The sequence below is a fragment of the Condylura cristata genome, unplaced genomic scaffold (genome assembly GCF_000260355.1).
Source record: "Condylura cristata isolate star-nosed mole 26May11 unplaced genomic scaffold, ConCri1.0 scaffold00011, whole genome shotgun sequence".
Taxonomy (NCBI): Eukaryota; Metazoa; Chordata; class Mammalia; order Eulipotyphla; family Talpidae; genus Condylura; species Condylura cristata.
In genome coordinates this window covers 28,573,469-28,595,589 of record NW_004567112.1, presented here as the reverse complement: position 1 = coordinate 28,595,589, position 22,121 = coordinate 28,573,469, and the positions used below count along the sequence as shown (strand labels likewise).

The 22,121-nt window shown below is 36.6% G+C and overlaps 1 protein-coding gene across 2 annotated transcripts in view; it reads right to left on the bottom strand.

Moving 5' to 3' along the window:
* Positions 1-22,121, bottom strand: part of GRID1 (glutamate receptor, ionotropic, delta 1) — a 563,561-nt gene that overhangs the window by 150,610 nt on the left and 390,830 nt on the right. The window lies entirely within an intron of this gene.

Genomic DNA, 22,121 nt, shown 5'->3' with positions numbered 1-22,121 from the left:
TCCCCACCCCAATTGACAGCAAATTCAATGGGGGTTACTTACCAACCTCTCACATCATTTATGTAGAACTCTGATTTAAAATGACAAATGACATATTCTCCCCCAACTCCTAGCTAAACTATTTAGGAAGACACAGACATGGTTAAAAAAAAAAAAATCAGGCCCTCCCTGGTGGCGCAGCAGGTTAAAGCACAGCACTAAGAAACTTAAGCCACTTCCTCATGAGTTCAATTCCCGCCTGCTCCAGAGGAGATCCACATGGCGAGGCAGACCTCTCCTGACCCGCCCGCTGCTCCCCTCAGCAGTGTACTTCGTTGATCTGCCTGTCCTGCTCCCCACTTTGTCTCTAGTGAATCCTCTCACCCTCTGCATCTCTGGCCTGTACCCCAGTTCTATATGAATAAATAAATCTTTTAAAAAATCAGAGAAAAAAAGCTGACGATTATATAGCCATCCATTGCAAATGTGGGAGATTTTTACATATGGGTGATGATTATATGGTCCTTATAATCACTGGACTACCTGTGTCTTTCTGCAAAGTACAAGACAGTCTTCACTTCCAGAAACACCATGGGTAGCTATTCTAACAGCATCTTTCCCATCTTTGTGGAGACCCAAGATTGTACCACTTAATACGGCACCACAAATCCTCCGGCATGCTCCTAAGCAGCCTGGTAAGTTTTGCATCTCCCCCAACATATGAAATTATAAAGGTTTCCAAAGGTTCACTTCAGAACCTAAGTCTTAAGATATACCTCAAAGAGCTTCATCCAGCCCCCAGTCAAGGAGTTACAGAGCTACCAAAGGCTCTGAGAAGCTCTTCAGTAAAGAATGTTTCCCTGTTTTGTTTCACTCCATCTTTCATAAATGCATGGCGCTTTAATTTTGCAGTTAACAGCTATATGCTTTCCTAAGAACTACTGTTCCTGGAACCATTTTCAGACAATGCTCTACATCTATTCAGAGAAAACAATTTCCAGAGAACGGGGTGAGAATTGGAGAAGAAAGAGGACAAACATTCAAACTTTGAATCCTGGGAAATGTAGGCACCATTCGCCAAGCACACTTGGCTGGACACGTTTAGAAAGCATCTTCACAGCATACAGCAGGGATTGCAGCTGCTTACCAAGTAACCCATTTAGAGCATCAGAGAGAGTGACCACAGATAGAACAGCCTACCGTGTAGTAAACAACATCTACAAAATAATTCAGCGGGCACTATTTTGTTACGGAACTGCTACAAAGAACTAAAAGAAGAAAGCAGTTAGGACAGAAAGTCACAGGAAGAGATGAAAAACAAAAATAACAAGCTGAGCAGAGGCAGTGGGAGTTTAAAAAAAAGGAAGGGTCATAAACAAAACCAAACTTCTAACCTCCACAATCAAAACGCCTCTAGATGACTGGGCTGGTGGGGTGGTGTTTCTTCTGCCTGGCAATGGCAGGGACACAGTGACAAGGGTTAAGGTGAAAGGCACAGAGAGGCTCGTGTCTGGCGAGCACACCAGCAGTAGAGAGGGTTTTTGGGGAAATGGGGAAACATGCACAAATCTGCAAATATTCAAAAACTTTAACAGAACAAAAGAAGACATAAATGAAAAAAAAAAGTTCCATTTAAAAAGAAACAACTGGTAAGTCAAAGGGATTTCACAGTCTTAAAATAAACTATTTCAAATATATGTAGACAAGTTCTGGTAAAAAATATTTTAAAAGGAAACACACTATAACAAATCCTTACAGAACAAAAACAAAAAAAATGTTGACTAAAATTAGTTTCATTTCAGATTTTTCATTTTTCACACTGAAGCCAGAGAAAACAGAATCAAAGTCTGTAGCTTATGCAAAGGCACAAGAGGGCATTCTAAGTTAGGAAGGGCACTGGAAGCTATAAAAGTCTCAGAAAGTAGTAAAAAGTGACATACTTGGAAAAAGAGAGTGAACACACACCAACACACACATATAAAATCCAGTCAACTAAAAAAAAAAAAAGATGACAGAATTCACAAATTACAGTGGAAAACATTAAAGTAATTTAGTCACCATGTTCTAACTCAAATCTTTGAAATTCTTATAATTATATGCCAACCTGCCATTTTGATCTCAAAAGTAGGTGGACTATCAAGAAGCAATACTAAATGCCCTCATTTGGAATACAGGAATGCAATATATACAACGTTATTAGGAGCCTCCCTGGGCCCCACTAGGCAACACAGAAAAACAGTTTAGGGAAAAGGAACAGAAAAAAGCAGTTTGTGGATAAGGATGTGAACCATGGTAGAGGAGAACATAAATGCCAAGGACGCTGAAGGGCCTCCCTGGTGGCCAAGGGTTTAAGTCTTGGTACTGCCATCGTCATGGCCTGAGTTTGATTCCCACCCAGGGAGCTAAACCACATATGGCACAGTGGACTTGGCCAGTCTTGCCTGCTGCACCCTTAGCAGTGTATTTCAGTAAAATCCACCTGTTCTGCTCCCCACTCCGTTTCTGGTGAATCATCTTGCATCCCACACTTCTGGCCTACAACACAGTTCTCCCATGCAAAAATAAGAAAAGAAAAAAGAACTCTGAAGGTAAATTTTCCAAAATAAAAAGAAAGATGAACAAATTTGGAATGAAATGTCACAGGATGAAATAAAGGAATATCAGAAAATGTAAGGATTGATATAGTGAAATTTAAGGCTATCCCATAAATAAGGGAATAATTCAAACTGTTTCCTGAGAGAAAGTGCAAATAACCTATATAACCATTTGATGTCAGACTTCTCCCTAGCAACACTGTGTATAGTCACACATTGTCTTTTAAACCCAGAGCTGCTATGGAGAAGTCTGAGCTAAGAGTCTACACTGAGAAACAAAAGTCTCTTCGACAAACGGTAACCACTTGAGAAAGAATGAATTAGACCACTATCTTACATCATATACAAAATCAACTCAAAAATGAATTAAAGATTCAGATGGAAATCTGAACTCGTTAAATACATGGAAGAAAAATGATGTGGCCTCAGTGATGTATCTGGAAACTAAACTGCCACAGCAAACAAAAGAGAATGTAAACAAATGGGACTATCTTGAATTTAGTGAAAGAAACTATCAGTAAAACAAAAAAATAATACCTTACTTAATGGGAGAAGATATTTGTATATCATACATCTGACCAGGGACTAATTTTCAAGATCTACATAGAATTCACAAAACTTACAGCAAAAGAAAACAAACAAAAAAAATGTTTGAATGGGCAGAAGAGTAAATAGATGCAGATGGCCAATGGTCATGAAAAATGCTCATCATCACTTACCATTAGGGAAAAGCAAACCAAGACCACAACGAGATACCTCCTCGCACCTGTAAGAATGGCCCATATCAGAAAGTCCAGAGACAACAAGTATTGACTTGCAGGCAGAGAATATGGAACATTCTTACTGTTGGTGGGCATGTAAACCGATCCAACCCCTACAGAAAACATAAGGAGGTTTTTCAAAATATAATTAATCTACCATCTGATCCAGCAATTCCACTCCTAGGTATTTATGTGAAGAAGTTTTCACAATCATTGGTCAAGCAAACCAAATAATGATATAGAAGATGTGCGCAAAATAATTTGATGACCATACACTGGACAATTTAAAAACAGACATATAAGGTACAGTTCTAAAAGCTGATTGATAGCAAAGATTAACAAATGATGCTCCTGACCAAAAGTTACAAGTAAATAACAAAAGCATACATAAGAAAACCTTGTATATGAAAAAAAAAATTTCAAGTGCATCTAAATATACCAGATATTACAGTAAATTCTTAGTGGAAGGCAAAACCACCTAGAGCAGAATAACAACAATGACAACAGGAAGTAATACAGAAAGAAAATTAACAAATATTTACTCACTAAAAATTTAAATATCATTGTTCTGAAGATATTATAATTAGTGGCTCATATCATCTTCATAATAACCATGACATGGGACAATTTATTATTTTCATTTCAGAGATGAAACAGATGCAAAAAGAACTTAAGCAAGAAAGCAAAGCTAGTAGCTGCTGCATCCAGGATTTGACTGTAAAGTTTAGGATATTTGTTCTGTTAAAATAGAATCAAACAGAAATAAAATAATTATAAAAAAGATAAGCTCTGAGATTATTAAGTTTTCAAAAGAGATACTGTTGGAAAAAAATACTGTGAATTAAAAAGTGACTTACTGATATAGCAGTTACAAAATATAAGAATATTATCACTTCCTTTACACTAATATCTTTTAAAACTTAAGGAATGTATCTGATAAAGATAATAAAATGACTTGAGAAAAAAACAACATGAAAAGTCCTAGTTTTAAAGAAATTTTAAACCTATAAAAAAATTCCTAAAAATGTTGTTGACAGATTTAAAGGCAATTTTTAGTAAATTTATAAAGTCTGTATCTGCTTAGAATTTTTATGAAGGAGCAGACCCTAAATCAGCTCATGAATCAACTATAATTTTGATGCATGAAGAAAGAGAAATAGTACAAGAAGGAAACTTCACCAATTTCATACAACAGCATATAAACTGGATTAAACACTTTGATAAAGAAAACTCAGGTAATCGACTCACAGCAACAGAAAAAGCTTTCCATGATACTCAATCTCTATTCATGGTGAAAGTCTTGAAATATTAAGGATAGAATGGAAATTGTTTAATCTGATAAAAGGTATCTACAAAGGACATTTAATGCACATAATCCTAAATGGGGAAATAGTAAAGCAATCACTTTAAAATCTAAAGGATGCTCACTGTTACAAAATCTATTCAACATAATACTTGAATATACAATAAGAGAAAGAACAAAAGGCTAAATATTAGAAGAGGAAATAAGAATGACTATATTTAGAACTGGTGCTGAATTGGCTGCTTCAACCCATTGCACCGCCAGGGAGGGTTCACATTTTCTTTTTAAGGCAACTTTTAAATAACATGCTGTGGTGGGGGTAGCGGTGGTGCGTGCATTTACTCGGCTTGTGATTCTGGTCAGACTGCAAGGCTTACTTCATCTGTCTCTCTCCTCTCAAGAATCTCAATTTCTTGTCTGATATCTGAAAAAGGTTGTTTTAATTATAATTTAATTAAATTATATATGTTGAAAAGGCTAGGGTGATAATGATTGTTCTGTTGTGACCAGGATTAATAGTTCAGCACCAGTTTGATTCCAGGCCATGGGGGTGAACCATATAGCATAGCAGACTTCTCTTGTCTTGCCCACAGCTCCCCTCAGCAGTGTACTTTGTCAATGTGCCTGCTCTGCTCCCCACTCTGTCTCTGGTGAATCCTCTCACCGCCCCTTTACCTCTGACCTATGTCCCAGTTCTATATGCATAAATAAATAAATCTTTAAAAAACAAAAAAGAAAATGTTAAGAATTAGAGAAAAAAAAGAAATATTTAGAGTAGAAAAAAGTCTAAAAGTTACAGCAAAATTTCTACCAATTGTAACACAAGTCTGAAGGCAAAAAAAATTATTAGTGAAAAACAAATTTTAATGATCAACATAGTTTTAATTGATGAGATAATTAAAAATAAGTTTTAATTATCAACATAGATTTATATTTAAATCCCTCAACATAATGGAGTCTACAGAGCTTGGAGAATAGTTACCTTTTTTTTTTTTAAATGGTATTTCAGTATATAAGGCAAAGTGAAAAGGTATAAAAATCACAAAACCATATTTCTAATTAAGGACTATAAAGTACAAATTAACACAAAATGGGTAGAAATTAAATTATTATTAATTTTCTAGGTTTAAAATGTAAGTAGAAATAAAATTAATGAAAATGATAAAGTGAAATGATAGTGAAAGCTGAAAGTATATTATATCATAAGGTCCTTTTATGATACATCAGTTGATACATTATTAAAAGGTAGAAGGTGATGAATTAAAGAAGCATATGACAAACTAGAACAAGCACTAAAATAAATTAAAATGTTAACATATATTTCATAAATCAATAAAGGAAATAAAATGGAATACCAGAGCACAATTTAAAGGTAGGATACTAAAGGAGAATGAAACAAAACATATGGTGTAAAAAGACAATAAAGTTACAGATTTAAACCGAACTAAATATTTTTACCTAAAAGGTAATACACATTCAAAATCGTGGATACAATTAAAGTAGTATATAACAAATATTTCATGGGAAAATTGAAAAAAATATGTATACCTCTAAGTACTTGTTTTTAAAACGTGAAAAGGTATAAAATCACAAAACCACATTTCTAATTAAGGAATACAAAGCACAAATTAACACAAAATGGATAGAATTTTAAAAAACATGAAATAGATAAAAGAAACCAGTGATGCCAAAACTATTTCTCACAAATATCAATACAAATTGGTAAATCCTATTCTGCTGATCAAGGGAAGGAAAAAAATAAAAGACAGGATAACCTACTGACATAAGGAGTGAAAGAGGAAACCACTACAGACACGAAAATGGTAAAAAAAATGAAATAAAACTGTTAAAATTATAGCTATAAAGCCTAAATGAAGTAGAAAAAAATACCTTGAGATTCAATGTATCAAAATTGACACTAGAATAAATTACAGTTGTGAATAGATTTGTAACTACTACATAAAGTGAATTGCTAGTTGGAAAGTATTCCACAAAGAAATCTACAGGTATAGATCGCTTAACTCAAGCAACCATTTCAGAAAGAATAATCTCAGACAAAAGGAGGATAATTCCTAATTCATTTTATAAGGTCAGTGTACTCTTCATTCTAAAACTATAGATATTACAAGTAAGAAAATGGCTCAATATTCTCCAAAAAAAATTTAATTATATATGAAAAGGATACAACCTCATGACTACTAGAAAATTTATCTGAGAAATACAAGGTTATTTTGTCATTCAAAAAAATCAATATAAATTTAGTATATTAATAGAATAAAACAGTAAAGCGATATACTATATATAACAATATAATACAACTGTTACAATATATTTTGTAATATTTTAATGATGCAGAAAAGTACTAATCACACTCAAAACATATTTACAAGTATCCCAAAAATGTAAAAACTATATAAAGAGCATGTTCCCAAAAGACTCTTTGTTTCACATCATACTTAATGGTACAAGTCTGAATGCTTTCCCTCTAGCGCCATGGTTAAATGCAAAAGGAAAAAGAGAAACAGAAGGAAAAAAGAAATCAGTTGGAAAAATGAAATTTTAAAATAACATTTGAAACTACAGAATATTTGTTATGTTCATGGGTGAAATACTCCCTCTTCTTTAGGTGTTTATTATAATGCAAACTGGTCCAAGAGTTAATAATCTCCAAAAATATCCCAGCAAATCTTTGAGAATTTGACAATTTTATTATAAACAAAGTTATATAATTCTTAAATTCTTAAGTACCTCCAATAGAAGAATTTTTACCAAGAACAAAGGCAAAAAAATTTATAATTACTTATTTCAATTATTATAAAGCTTCAGGAATAATGAACATGTAGCATTAGCATAAGAACAAATGTATAAAAAAATGAAACAGAGACTCCAGACAAAGATCCACATACATGAGCTTGACTGATTTTAAACAAAAATCCCTGAGTAATACATTAGGGAATTTCCCATCAGTCAAATATCATATGTTAATGAGTAACAACTTTGATGCCTATCTCATACAATATGCAAAACAATTCAAAATCTATCACAAGCAGAAAAATAAAAGCTGTAACTACAAATCTAGAAGGAAACACAGTCAGCAGTTAGCAATATTAGCAGCTAGCCACATTGTTGTTTCATTTAATAGGATGCAAAAAAAGCACTGTCAAAAGCAGAACTATATATATGTAAATTGAATTCCATAACTATAAAACACTTGTGCCTATTAAAAGACACAAAAAAGGCAAGACATAGACCGGGAACAAATATTATTATTAGATATACCAAAAAAAAAAAAAAAAAGGGCTGGTATCCAGAATACTTTTTTTAAATTATACAATTAAATAAATGTAACCCAATTTTTTAAATGGGCAAACAATTTAAATAGACTCTTCAGGAAAAAAAAAAAACTTATTAAGAACTTCAAGCAAGCCCAAAAAAAAAAAAAGTGTTTAGAATCACTGGCCATAATAGAAGAGAAAGGTGAAAACAGAGAGATAACATTGTATATCAATACCAACTTGCATGACAAAGATTAAGGCCATATCAAGTGCTTAAATGAGCAAGTACAGCTTCAGACCTCTCTGATGAGACTGCAAAATCACACAACCAATTTGGAAACAGTTTGGCATTTTTTTATAAAGTTAGACACACACTTGCCATATGGCTAGAAATTACTCAAGAGAAATGAAAGCAAAAGGCTATGTCCACACAAACTGTATGTGGATATTCTTAATATTTTTTTTATTAATGATCCAAAATTGGAAGAAAACTCAATTGTCCATACAACTGTACTTATATTCATACAATGGAATACTACTAATCAAAAAAAAAAATTACTCAAACAAAATAGAAAAATTCAAAAACACTTGGCTAAAAAAACTGATGCAAAAGAGAACAATGAATATTACTTATTTATATGTTCCAGTAGAAATAAAACTAATTTGTAATGAAAGATAAGAGATCATCATTTAAATACAATGAAAGGGGACATTAAATTCAAATAGATATTCTAGCCTTTAAATAGAATGGTGATTATCTGAATAAGCACAATTATTACTCACCCACTTGTTTAATTAAAACAGGTGCACTTTATTATTTGTAAATTATATCTCAGCATTTTATTTGAAAATAATTAAAATAATATTTTATTTGAAAATAAAAGGAAGTATTGTTTTACCTTGAATTTAGACAAAAGTACTGGTTTTAAAATAAAAAATATCTTGCTTTGTTAAGATTAAATGCCATGTCCCCTCCCGCGGTGCCTAAGTGAGAAATCCTTAGAGCTTGGCACAGTCAAGGTACCTGGAGGAATACGTGGCCCTCCAGGAATAAAAGAATGGCTGATTTTTGAATGGTCACTGTAACTTTTGATTTGTTTCCTGATTCTGCTGACACACAACGTACTAAACCAAAGAAATGTTATGAACACTGTGCTTCGTTCTAATGATACTCTTGAAAGGAATGTAGCCTCCTCTGTTCTCGATACTGATTTAATTCTGAGAAACTCTGCTACAATCTTTAATTCTATTAAACTATTAACTCCTGTACACCAGGTGGCTTGTGAAAAGAATGGAGAGAGCAATTAAAAGGATTAGCAAGGCAAAAGTGATTGATAGGGCATTTGTTTAGCACCAGTGAACCTTGAATACACAATGGTTTCTCAGGGCCCCAGGTTGGTCTCGGGGCCCCTGACATCATCTCAAAAACAATTAAAAAATGTATTATCTGTCACAGTTCTATTGAAAGAATCATTGTACCCCTATATTTGCTTGCCAAGAAAAATTGTATAAATGCTCTGCAATCTTAAAAATAAATCACATACAGATATGCACTCCTAGAAGTCGTGTCTGCCTGTCACTCAGCCTCATCCTTGTCCATCCTGCGCCAGAATTGCCATCCCTGAAACTTGTCTCATGCTCCTGCTGCGCTGGTCTGCAGCAATTAAAAATTGTTTTAAAGCCACAAAAGGGCAGGAGTGGGAGGGCTGATACAAACCATAGAAGCCAACTGAGTAATTTAAAAACAAAAAATTATGAGCGTCAGGAGTCCATGAAGAACTCCAACTAATCAATGAGAGAAATAATCTAGTAATCAATGAAAAGGGCAAAAATGAACAAAAGAAGTATCAAAAATGCTAGATTAACATGTGAAGAAATGTGCAATCTTTATAGTAATGTGTGGCATAAGAATTAAGATCAAAAGGTGATGCCCATTTGTACTCTCTTAACTGGCAAAAATAAGAAGTCAAAAAAAAAATACAGAGTAGAGAAGATATAGATCAATGGATTGTCACATACATTGCTAGGAGTAAATTAATGTATCTACTTTGGAAAATAAACTGACATTATAAGTTGATTTTAGTTGATTACTCACCACCTAGAAGTTTCATTTCTGTATATGGTTATGAAAACTCTTACACATGAGCATATATAAAAGTCAAATATTGCTCATAACAATAATGTTTATGAAGAAAAAACTTGTCCTATTCTCTCCCAATTTTACCACTAAGGGGCCCCTAAATGTGACTCAGTATGCAAGGAGCTTTGGCCCTAAAGATAGCATGGAAACTCTTCTATTTCTCTGTATTCAGTGAACTTGAATACAAAGCAATAGAGGATAGTCAATTTAAAAACAAAAAGGGGATGAAAAGATTGAAAAGGGAAGGTAACAGCCTGGGAACCAAGTGGACAGTATTAATGTCTAATATATGTGCCATGAGAATCTCAGGGAAAAAAATAAAGGTTTTGTCATAAAAATGTTTACAGCGATAATTTCCAAAAACTTCCCAAATTTAGCAAAAGATACACAATTACAGATTCAAGGGACTCATGAACAAGTAAAATATACCATAAAGGATACCATAACAAGATACACTTAGCTAAAATCACCAAGAAAGAATCCTTGAAAGCAGCTACAGAAAAGAATACATTGCACAGTGCAAGCAGGATTGTAATGATCATAGATTTCTTATTGGAGAATATAGATGCCAGAAGGAAACAAATGTCATCTTAGAATTCTATAGCAGTTAAAATATCATTCAGGAATAAAAAATTATATTATGAACTTCTCAAAAGAAAGAAAACTAAAATGAGATTTTTCAAGAGGTCCCACACTGCAAAATAAAAAGAAGAACTAAAATAATTTCTTTAGGCAAAAATACATCTATAAATACATATACACACATGCACACACACATACACACAGCTATACATATCAAAGGGACACTTGTGTTTCAGGATACAAGAATTTTAAAAATAATAAAAATAGTAAATACCTAGTTTATTAGATATGTGTATTACTGAAATATGAGCAGTATTTCATCATTAAATCATCTGTGCCTAGTGCTTTCTGTTTTGAAATATTTTTAACTAAATTTATTATACTTAATAGATAATAGGTATATTCTGCATATATAATTTCCATGTACAACATATTTAATTTTCATCAGTTTAACATATATTTTATGTGTATTACCATTGAAATAAAAATAATCATATTGTATGAAGTTTCCAGTGTTAGGTATATATGACACCTATACTATAAAATAACACACAAATAAAAGAGCAGAGAGCTTACATTTTATGTAAAAGCTACAATATTAAGTCTAACTACACTATGGAAATTATGGACACATGCACAGGTAGATACATAAATAGATACATAGATATTCTTAAATAAACTCTTTAAATATTAATTCAAAGAAATAAACCTAAAAATCAAATAAAGTAAAATGGATTATTAAAAATATTTAGCTATCCAAAAGTTGGCAAGAAAGGAAATACAGAATACCAAGACAATAATAAAATTGTAACCATAAGTCAATTTTGTTAATAATAACAAGAAGATACTGGCTGGAACACTTCAATGAAATTATACTGATAGTATGGACAAGAAGCATCACCCCTTCTATCACCCAAGAGAAGAAGCAATTTAAACATAGATAGTAATCAGGTTGAAAATAAATACATCAGCAATGGTAAAATATATCAAGGTTTATGGAGCATGGTCCACAATATTTACATGGAAATGTGCAACATTAAATGTTTACATTTGAAAAAGAATAAAGACATAAAGAAAGAAGCCTAGGTCTCTACTTTAGTGGGGGTGGGGGGTGGGGGAAGAGCAAATTAATCCCAAATAAACAAAATAAGGAAAGTAATTGAACTTGAAAGCAGAAAAATAATAAAGTTTAAAAGAAAAAGCTGGCTTTTGAAGAATTTAAGATTAATTACTGGGTAAGAGATTATGGGCTATCGCCATAGATGTTAAAATAATAAGGAAATATTATAAAACTCATGCTCATAAATTAAACAAGTTGATGAAAATTAAAGAGTTATTCATGCAAAAATATATAAGCAAAATATACTTTCACCTATTAAGTATAATGAATTTATAGTTAAAAATCTTTCAAAACAGAAAGCATAAGGCACAGATGATTTCATGGTAAAATATTCCCTGTATTTTAAGCAAGAATAATAACATTTCACACAATCTTTTTCAGAAAATTCATGTAATAAAAAATATTGACTATGCCAACTAAATAGTAATAAAATATATGTAAATTTTACAGGTAAGAGAGAATAATAAAATATTTTAAAATCATCCACATAAAGGCAAGAAAGAAAAGGAACTATAAAACATGAAGACCTAATGGGAAGAAACAGGGTAATGATGACAGTAAGCCCAAATAAATTAACTATTAGTTTGAATGTAAACAAACAAAAAGAATTCCAATCAAAAGCCTAAAATTTTCTAACTAAATTTTAAAACTCAACAATTACATGCTGTTTAAATGAAGCATACATTTTAACAATAAAGTGGTATAATTGATAGGCCAGTAAACATTATTAAAAATAAGTCAAATATGCTCGCTGTTTTAGCAGAAAAATAGGCTTTAAGTTAAGAAGCAGTAGTAGTTACAACAAAACTTTTTATATGATAAAAGAGCAGTCCACAAGAAAATGTCAAAATTCTAAATCTATATGTCCCCACAATCACAGTTTCAAAACAAATCATTCAAAACTACATTAAAACAAAAGGAGAAACAGACAAATCCACAGCTACAGTAGGAGACAGTAAGACATAGCACACACGTTTTTCAAGAATATATATCCAAGATCACCAAATGGTGGTCATCAATTAAGACCCAAACTTTCAAGAAGCCAAAATCATTCACCAGTTCTCTGATCATGGCAGGAATAGATTTGAAGCCATTAATTTAAAAAAGACTGTGACATCTAATCTGCTTGGAAAATAAAAACTATCCTTCTAAATAAGCCATGGGTCAAAAGAAATGAACATTATCATTCCAATTAATATTGGAAAATATTGAATGTAAAATAGGTCAAAATGTGTGGTGTATAGTTAAAACAATGCTGAGGATTTCATAGCTTTAAATGAAAAGAAGAAACAAAAACACAGTATCTAACCTTTATATAAAAAAGCCATTACAAGGACTAACAAATCATAGCAACATACATTAGAAAATAAGAACAAATATCAATAATTTTTAATATCACAAAGTAATAAAAAATTCAAAATTTGCTCTGTGAAAAGAACAGAAAGACAAAGTACAGATAACAAACATCAAGATTAAAAAGGAGACTGTGTTCTATGATATTTGACAATTTATATTCAGTGGGTAGATTCCTAATAATCAACCTAACAAAAGTGACTCAGGAAATAATATAAAATCTAAATACACATACTAAAGTGTTCACTTGTCTCACTAGTGAATGCTTCCAAACGTTTAAGATGAAGCTCCACCAACTTCACACACACACTCATACAGACAGGAAGGAAGCAAAAATTTTCACTCCCATTTAAAGAGTCCCAGTCCTTAGCAATGTGGATACTGAAACCTACTGAGGACACTGCCACACAGGAAAAACTGCAAGCTTGATAAAGAAAATAACAAAAAAAAATATTAGCACTCTGTGTGTGTGTGTGTGTGTGTGTAAGAATGCTTATAGCATTATTATTGGTAATAGACAAATCTGGAAACAATTTTGTCCTCAAAATAAGAATAAATAAACAAGCCTAAAATATTAGCAAAAGGAACATTACATGTAAACTTGTATTAATCATGTGTTTTTATTTCCTGCATTCCTGGTGCCTTGATACCTGGACCTTGCTAACCCTTTGAAAGACTGTTCCTCCAGGGTAAGCCAATTCTTAAAGATTAAAGGATTCTCTACAGATGTGCCTTTCATGTACAAAGTAATCCATAGAGAATCCACAGCCCCCAACTGATGGAGCAAAGAACAGAAAGGAGGCAACACAAGACTGACTCACGATGGGAGCTGGGGGTAGAAGGGATTAGCATGGCCAGAGAAATCAAGATCCTCAGGCACCAATGTCTGGATTACAGAGCTGAAGATCCAAGCAGGTAGCAGACAGCTGAGGGCAGTGTCTATGGCACAGACCAAAAAGATAAAAGATAAGGAAATGGAGCCCATTGTGGGATCTCCTGTCCCTTTCAGATTCTATTCAAAATCAGCAAACCTAGGCTCCTCCCAAAGAGAAGATATCTATGTCAGTGGAGTCTCTGCAGTGGCTGGGGGCAGCAGTCCTCCGCCCACGCCTACCTGTGCCTATGCAAGTGCTTCTTTCACCCACTCTCTCCCTCTGCAGGGCAGCAGCCTCCTGGCCTGTACCAGGCTGGGGCTTCTCTACACTGACCTCCCCCAGCAGAGGCCCCTCTCCTAAGGCCACTCACCTGCAACCATGCAGGCCTTTCTCAGCAACCTGTCCCTTTCGGGGCAGCTCTTCCTGTCCACTTGTGCTTATACTCCTGTCCTTTCCCCTAATAAACCTGCTCTTTAAATATAACTGAGTCCTTGTCTTGTGGAGAAACTTGCCTGGGAACTCACCACTTGCCACTGAAAGGGGAGTTCCGGTGAGACCTTTCCCAGAGTGAACCCAAGGACCCCACACTAACTTCAAAAAAGACATCACAACACCCACTTTATGGATTTCTCATTCTCTGGGCTATTACTCTCCTGTCCTAAGCCTCACAGGGCAAAAATATCAGACAACTAAGATATCAGGCAGGACCCCACCCTTCTAGAATTTCACTAAAATGATATAAAATTCACCCAACCCTAAAGCCACTTACCTTGCCTCAACCATTCCTTGCTACAAAAAAAAAAAAAAAAAAAAAAAAAAAGAATAACATACCTCAAATGCAGGAGCAAAAAAAAAAAAAAAAAAAAAAAAAAAAAAAACATTAAAGGCCCTTAGTCATGGATCCTCTTGATCCTCTGCCCCCCAACCAACATTGGGGCTTCCCTGTGTGACCCCAAGTAGTGGGCATGCCCTCTCATGAGAACTGGACTAACCAACTTTTTCAATGTCAGGCATCTCCTGATCTGTTAGCCCCAACCACACTCAAATAATAATCAAAGCTCTATTGTAACACACAGGAATGAATTAAATACTGTAATGTATACAATAACAATGAATCTTACCAGCATGATGGTCAACAAAAGGAGGTAGTTACAGAAGTGGGAAGTGCGTGTATTAGTGATTTATGATGGTTCCACCGGTAGCTGTAATGACCAGGAAGGGGCACAAGAGACCTCTGGGGGCAGAAGAGACATCTCTGATCGCTGATGAGACGTTGATACCATGTGTTCACTCATTTTTTGGACATTCACTACAGATTGCTCAAAATTTAGGGCTTTTCTGTATGAATATTACACTTCAGTTTACATTATGAAAATCACTTGGATTTAGCTTCTCATGTATAGTCAGAGCATTCCAAAACTGGAAAGAATAAAAGTAAATGGTCTAATACTTCCTACAATACGTTAAAAGTTAACAATAAAAAACCCACTAGGTGGCATGGAAACAGGAAGAAGGGAAAATCAATTAATTAGATAACATAAGACACAATAGAATTGATTAAACAAATTAGACCTAGTTCTTTGAAAAAAAAATTAACTGAGCAAACTTTTATGAAGTCAAATGCAGACATAAAAGGAAACAACATAAATGCACAATAGCAGGGAAGAAGAGAGAGATATTCCAACAGATAGATTTTTTTTAATTATTTGAATGCTATGCAAGGTTTAGTAACAAATTTGAACAGTGATATACACATTTTCTATAGCAGTAGATTACTAAAAGTGACTCACAGCAATACAGAAACCAGAAAATAAAGTTTCCAAGCTATCAAATAGCACCAAGGCCAACAATCAACACAAATAATTTTGTAAGTTTTGAAGAATTCTGTCCAGACACATGGAAGTGCATGAGCAATTCCTTGTCTGCATTATCAAGGAAGTGCAAGCCTAACACAAGTTGAACAAGAGCATCTGAAGAGCAAAATTAGAGGTAATGCCACCTGTGTATCTAGGTGAAAATTTCAGCTGCAATAAAACAAAATAAAATCATCATTCCATAAGAATGGTCAGCCAGGGCTGGCTCCTGGAGAAGGTGTCCTCGTTTATAAGAAGGAGGCACACAGAAGGGAAAGACTGGCCCTCCTCTCCCACTGGCTGCATCCTTCTGGGTATGAAAGGGTGGTAGTGCCACAGCCATCCTCAGACTGTGAGGAAACCTAGGAGGATGCCCTGAGGACAGCCAAACAGAAAGATAAAAAAGGCCCAGTCTTTGATCCAAGCCCTGAACACCTATGAATGGCCAGCCCTGGGATGGCCCCAGCCCCAGGTACCTTTCATGTGAGATAAGTCTTCCTTATTGTTTAATCCTCTTGAGTGAACATTCTGTTTCTTGCAGACAAGTCCATTCTAATAATGGACAAAGAGGAAATTAATTTGAACTGAGATTAAAAATGAGAGAAAAGAATCTAAGAATTTTTTTAAGTTAATGAGGAGATGTGCAAAATTTAGTAGAGCATAGAATAAATGTGACCTTCAAGTCAATGGGGAAATGGAGGTATTCACTAAATGGGCATAGGAGCCCTTGTCAGAAACTGTAAAAGATAGGTCATCACATCACAATTGATCCCAAATCAATCCCAACAGAAGGTTTCATTGAAATCCATAAAAATAGAACAGAATTGTGTGGCCATGGGTCTTCCAGCGCCCAGAGACATTCCAGAGATAACCTCATGACTTCAAACCAGAAAAACAAAAACTGAACTTTGCAGCTCCTGAACCTCCCCAACCCCCGCCCCCCACCCCACCGCAGGCCCCCTTGCACCTACAAGAGCTAGAAGTTGCAAGTGAACAACTAAGCTTACTCGCCTAACAGAGAAACTTCTACTCCACCTCCCAAACCTATAAAACCTTCCTAGCCTGTTAACTTGGTGGAAATTCTCACAGAGGAGCTTGCAATAAAGGCTGCTCCTTATTATCCTAAACGCTCCTTTCAACCTTTCTTTCACCCTGCCTAGATTTTTACAAGAATATGACTGAATATTGTCGAGTTTGCAAATTGGGTAAGACTTTCTAAAAATACACAAACACTTAAATTTCTAAATGTGTCTGTGTGAAAATATTTCTTTATTGAAAGGCAACTGTGGGAGCAAAATCTTTGATACAAATAATTATCGATTGCCTTCCAAAAGAGAGATTATATAAATTGACAACAAAAATTTAATCCCCAATATAAATGAGCAAAGAACCTTTGGTATAGATTGCAGAAGTGAAACACAAAGTAACCAATAATTATATTTTTAAATGTGTACTTTCACAAGACATCAAATTTTACAAGGTTATGTTTTCATCCTGCTACCAAAGTAGCAAAACTATTTAATATATTACTCAATAATTTTATAATTAGATGTAGGGGTTTATTACCTACTCAAAGTGAGGACTCAAAACCGGAGAGCAATAAGACAGATTTTATTCTACATTTCACTCAATGTTTTGAGCCTACCATATAATAGAGACCTCTGTCTATTGCTGGTAGATATAAAAAAAAAATATTAAATCCTTCTATAATAAATTGGAAAGTATGCCTAAGTACATCAGTATATTTTAAAAACATTATCCTTCATTTGTTAATTCTGCTTCTTAAGTAACAACGAAATACAGATGTAATTAAAATTGTATATATTTTCAATATTCACTACTACACCATTCTATAATATGGTGAGAATACCAAAATATTCATCTTTTAGTAAAGGAAAGATGTTTACCTGTAAGTTGAGTAATGTATATTCCTTAAAAATTATCACTGCACATAACAGTGAAATAAAAATAGAACCCCAACATAGTATTAAGTAGGAAAGGTAGGATATAAATAAATGCACAATAAAAGCAATTTGATAAACATACATATCATTAACATGGATCCCAACGTTCAGCATGAGGAAAAAAATTAAAATAAAGAAAATGCACCAGGAATGCTAACAGTATTTATTTATTGGCTCAGAAATTGTAGCTGACTTTTATATTCTTCTTCTCATTTATCTGTGTTTTCTAAACATTCCATCCTAAACAAGCACATATAGATGCTATCCTCAAAACAAAGCACTAAATGTGACTTAAACGAAATACTTAATTGCATCCTTGCCTTATCCCTTTGCTCAGATGAAGTAGCAGTGTTTATTTTGGTTCTCAGCTCCATCACAAGCAGTTCTGCATGAGTTCGAAACAGTTGACATTTTACTTGGGAAATACGCTGCAAGAATGCTAATCCACAAAGAGACTGGAGTTTATTTCTCTTCTGTGACTCACTGTGCATAGCTGGGAGTCTCCATCAGAGCAGCTTAATAGAGACACTGCACAATTCTCAGACTGGATTCTTCCCACCCTGGCACCACCCACCTCTTGGCTCTCATGACTAAGCCCTCTGCAAGGCTCCTGGCCGCACTGCCAGGGACACCAGGGAAAGAGGCCCACCTGTGCTCGGCAGTCACATGAACTTCATCGCCACAGCTCTCCTGTCTGCTGAATGCCCACCTTGTCTCACTGCTTAAAACTTCTGAACCTTGAAAATGCGGGACAATTTGTAACACAGCATAACAGATCTGGGCAAGAATGTTAATGATGAGCTTCCAAGCCCGGGAGGTCTGCAGTCCTATGGCATGCAATCAGGACAAGGTGAGCATTTATTACTCTGTGAATTATCAGCAGCCTCAAGGCCCTCCTGGGGACATGACATCAAGGGGGGCCGTTTGATTCCTGCTCAAAGCCAGCTTTTACGGAGAATCAGAATTAACAAAGACAGAAAAAGTGTCTTAAGCTAGTAAAGGAGAATGGAGCCCACCCAATTTTATCTAGATAGGTGCTCTGCACTCGTACTACACAGCTTTCCATGCTTCACCTGGAAACTTGCCTATAAGTGTCCTCAAAAATCCCACCTCAGTTCATATCATAAGCTAAGGACATTTGTATAGAGAATTCTCGATTCTAGGGACCCTCCTTGGGGATTTCTGCCTGAACAAAGAGGAAACCAAGTGGAACTCTGATAGAAACACACATATACTCCCAGGATATATGCCAGGCCAAGGCCTGGGAGAGCCAGAGGTGACTCTCCAGCAGGCCTGGCTGCTTGGTGGTCCCTCATGCCAGACATCTCAAGTCAGACACAGAAATGATTAATATTTTTCCTGAAGTTACCCAGCAATCTGGAGACATAGACCTTTGATTAAGCCAGCCAGCACTCCCTCAACAAGAACGCATTTCCTGGATGAGATAATTTAATTAGTATTTGTCCAGCACCCTGCAGTAAAAGGTGATCACCCACACTTTCCATCCTCTGAACAAGCTGAGTAATCCACCAGTCTCTTGATGCCACTTAATCTAAAACGTCTAGGTGACTCACCCTCCCCGAGAGTTCCCTCCAGGGTAGTTACTTTAAGAAAACATCCATTTGCTCCCTAATTTAAAAGATTACTCTTGGTTTAAATCTTAAGAAATTAATGAGCTTTGGTTTTGTGTCTACATTTGCTGTAATTGCTTATAAATCAACGAGTCAGCATGTGTGTGCATGTGTGAGCACATGAATATAAAGATCGATAAATATCAGGACACATGCATATAATAAGACACAGATTATCTTTCAGGGACGCCCTGCCCTGCTCCAACATGCCAACATGGAGCCGTCGGTCTGCGGGACTCCTCTAACAGTCCCATGGGGGCGCAGCCACACAAAGTTTCGGCTGATGTGGGTTCCCTTTCCCTCTTCCGGACTCCTGTATTTGCAGTGCCCTGGTGTGTCCAAGCCCCGAACCATATGTGCTGTCCAACCTCAACTTCATTTTCAGGCTGCTCTGATTTCCCAGTCCTTGTGCTCACAGCCCCATCTTCTACTAGAAGCCTCAGCTCAGCCCTTCAGCTGCTGCAATCGACTTGGACACTCTCTCCCAGTCTCCTCTCTCCTCAGACCTTGCTTTCCAGAACCTTGGACCTAAATGACAAATATTTACTATGGCAAATCCCATTCCTTGCTTTCCACATAACTTCTCCTTCATAGTGATAAGCTGCCAGGCAGACAGATAACAACTGGGATATGCAGTTATTAAGGGTAGATTTTTAAAATGACAAAAGGATACATTTTAAAATAAAGCCCACTTGAAAATCAGCTTCCCTTCCAACTCAATTATAGTCAGGCCTCCTGCTCTGCTTGGAAGCTCCTTACACAGAGAGATCTCAGCTCCCATTGGCTTCAGGGTATTGGAAGAGTGTTGCCGTGGCAACACGGAAGGCCCAGAAACCTGAAACAGGAAGTGGAGGACATAGCACCTCCAGTTCCCCCAGGCACCTGGAGTGGCCAGACTGCCTGGGTCGGCCAACATTCCCACCTGGCTGTGAGGACCTTGGCTTGAGAGCAGAGCTGAAAAGGGGGGTGGGCAGCAAAGGAGCCAGCGGGCAGGGCCTGCTGTCACTAAGGCCTATTGCCACAGGAATACCCATGGACAAAGGCAACGACCTAGGCAGATATGAATAGTCACTTCCACAGGCAGCTAAGTCTACAGCTCCTTGGACATCAGCATCACTAAAGGGACCCCCGAAGGAGGCTCCCCCTTTACCAGGTGGCAGTAAACACAAGCCATTTCTCTTGTGGTCAGTACAGCCGAGACCAGTGCTGACCACCTATCTGGCCCCCTACCATGCATCAGAGCTTTGGGTGCCTCTATCTGACCTCTTGGTCATCCCTGACACTCTTAATACCACAGGCCATGCTCTGGTCCTGAGGGTATCACCCTTAGTCCCATTATGCCACAAACTGACTTCTAAATTGTCATCAAGCTTTGTATGTTGTCACTGCATCACAACCAATTATTGAGCTCTTTCTAAAACAACCTGTCAAAAAAAAAAAAAAAAACCTGTCACAAGAAAGCTGGAAAGTTCACGAGCCCCACATCACACATGGGGCCCCTCCTAGGAGAGCCTGCACCCCCAGTGTTGTGACTGCTCTCCAGCTCTCATACTTTCCATGACATCACATGCATCCTTCTATCCCAGACCTCCAGGGGCACAAACAAAAAATCCCTTCAGCCAGGTGTCCAGCACCCCAATGTCATAGCTTCCTGTCCCTTTGCTGCCTTCAGCCCATACAGGGCCCTTTGCCAAAGCTTATCCCACCCTGCTGAGCATCCACTGTGTCCGCCATCTCCTAGGCACTCACCAGCAGAGACATCTCCTCTCAGGTGTGTGTGCATGCCTGTGTGTACACGCCGGTACGTGATGACAGCAGCCATGGTGAGTGCAGGCCAACCAGTTAGTGCTGTATTGCTTCCCTAATTAGAGTGAGTCCTGCGGCCCCCCAAGCTGATGAGCACCTGATGAGCACCTCCATCTCTGGCCCGACAGCTCATGGGCCGCCTGTACAGGCCATTTCTGGGAGTTTATCCAAGCCAGCTGGGCTGATCGGGCCTAGGCAGCCAGCTGCTGCCGTTCCCCGCACCCCCACCCTGGTCTCCACAGTGTGGCTCACAGTAACCATAGCAAGGACCCTTTATGGTTAACTGCTCTGCCCTCTTGTTTGCCACACTGACCTCTTGGTTCCAATACGTATTAGACTCTTGAGGAGGGAGTCACCGTCTCCTCCTTTAGGTTTAGGGGTTCCAACTGTGGGTTAAGGTTGTCTCATAGGAGAAAGAAGAGGCAAGATATCACTGCCTGGAAAAAGGCCCAAGACCTGGCACTTGCATAAAATGACCAATTTCCCCCTGAGTTATGTTGCTTATCTGCCTGTCACTTGTCTCCCCAGGGGCACCAGCACAGCCACTTTTGTGAACCTCTCTTATCTTTACATCTGGTGTACACTCTGGCTGTTACCACTATTTCCTAACTCAGCCATGGTCACATCCACCCCCAGGGCTGGGCTGATTTCAGCTGCTCTGGGAAAATACATTGTCCCATTTGGCTCACTCCCAGATCACTCAGTTGTTCCTCCAGGTCCAAAATGCAGCACCTAGTGGGTACCAAGGGGCCCTGCTGGCCTTGGTTCTCTATTAGTGGCACTTCCCACTGGCCAATCTGAGTTACTCCCCAACTTACCTGATAAACACTAGCATCAATGGCAAAATCAGGGAGAGGGGACATGTATGTTGGTTAACATCTATGG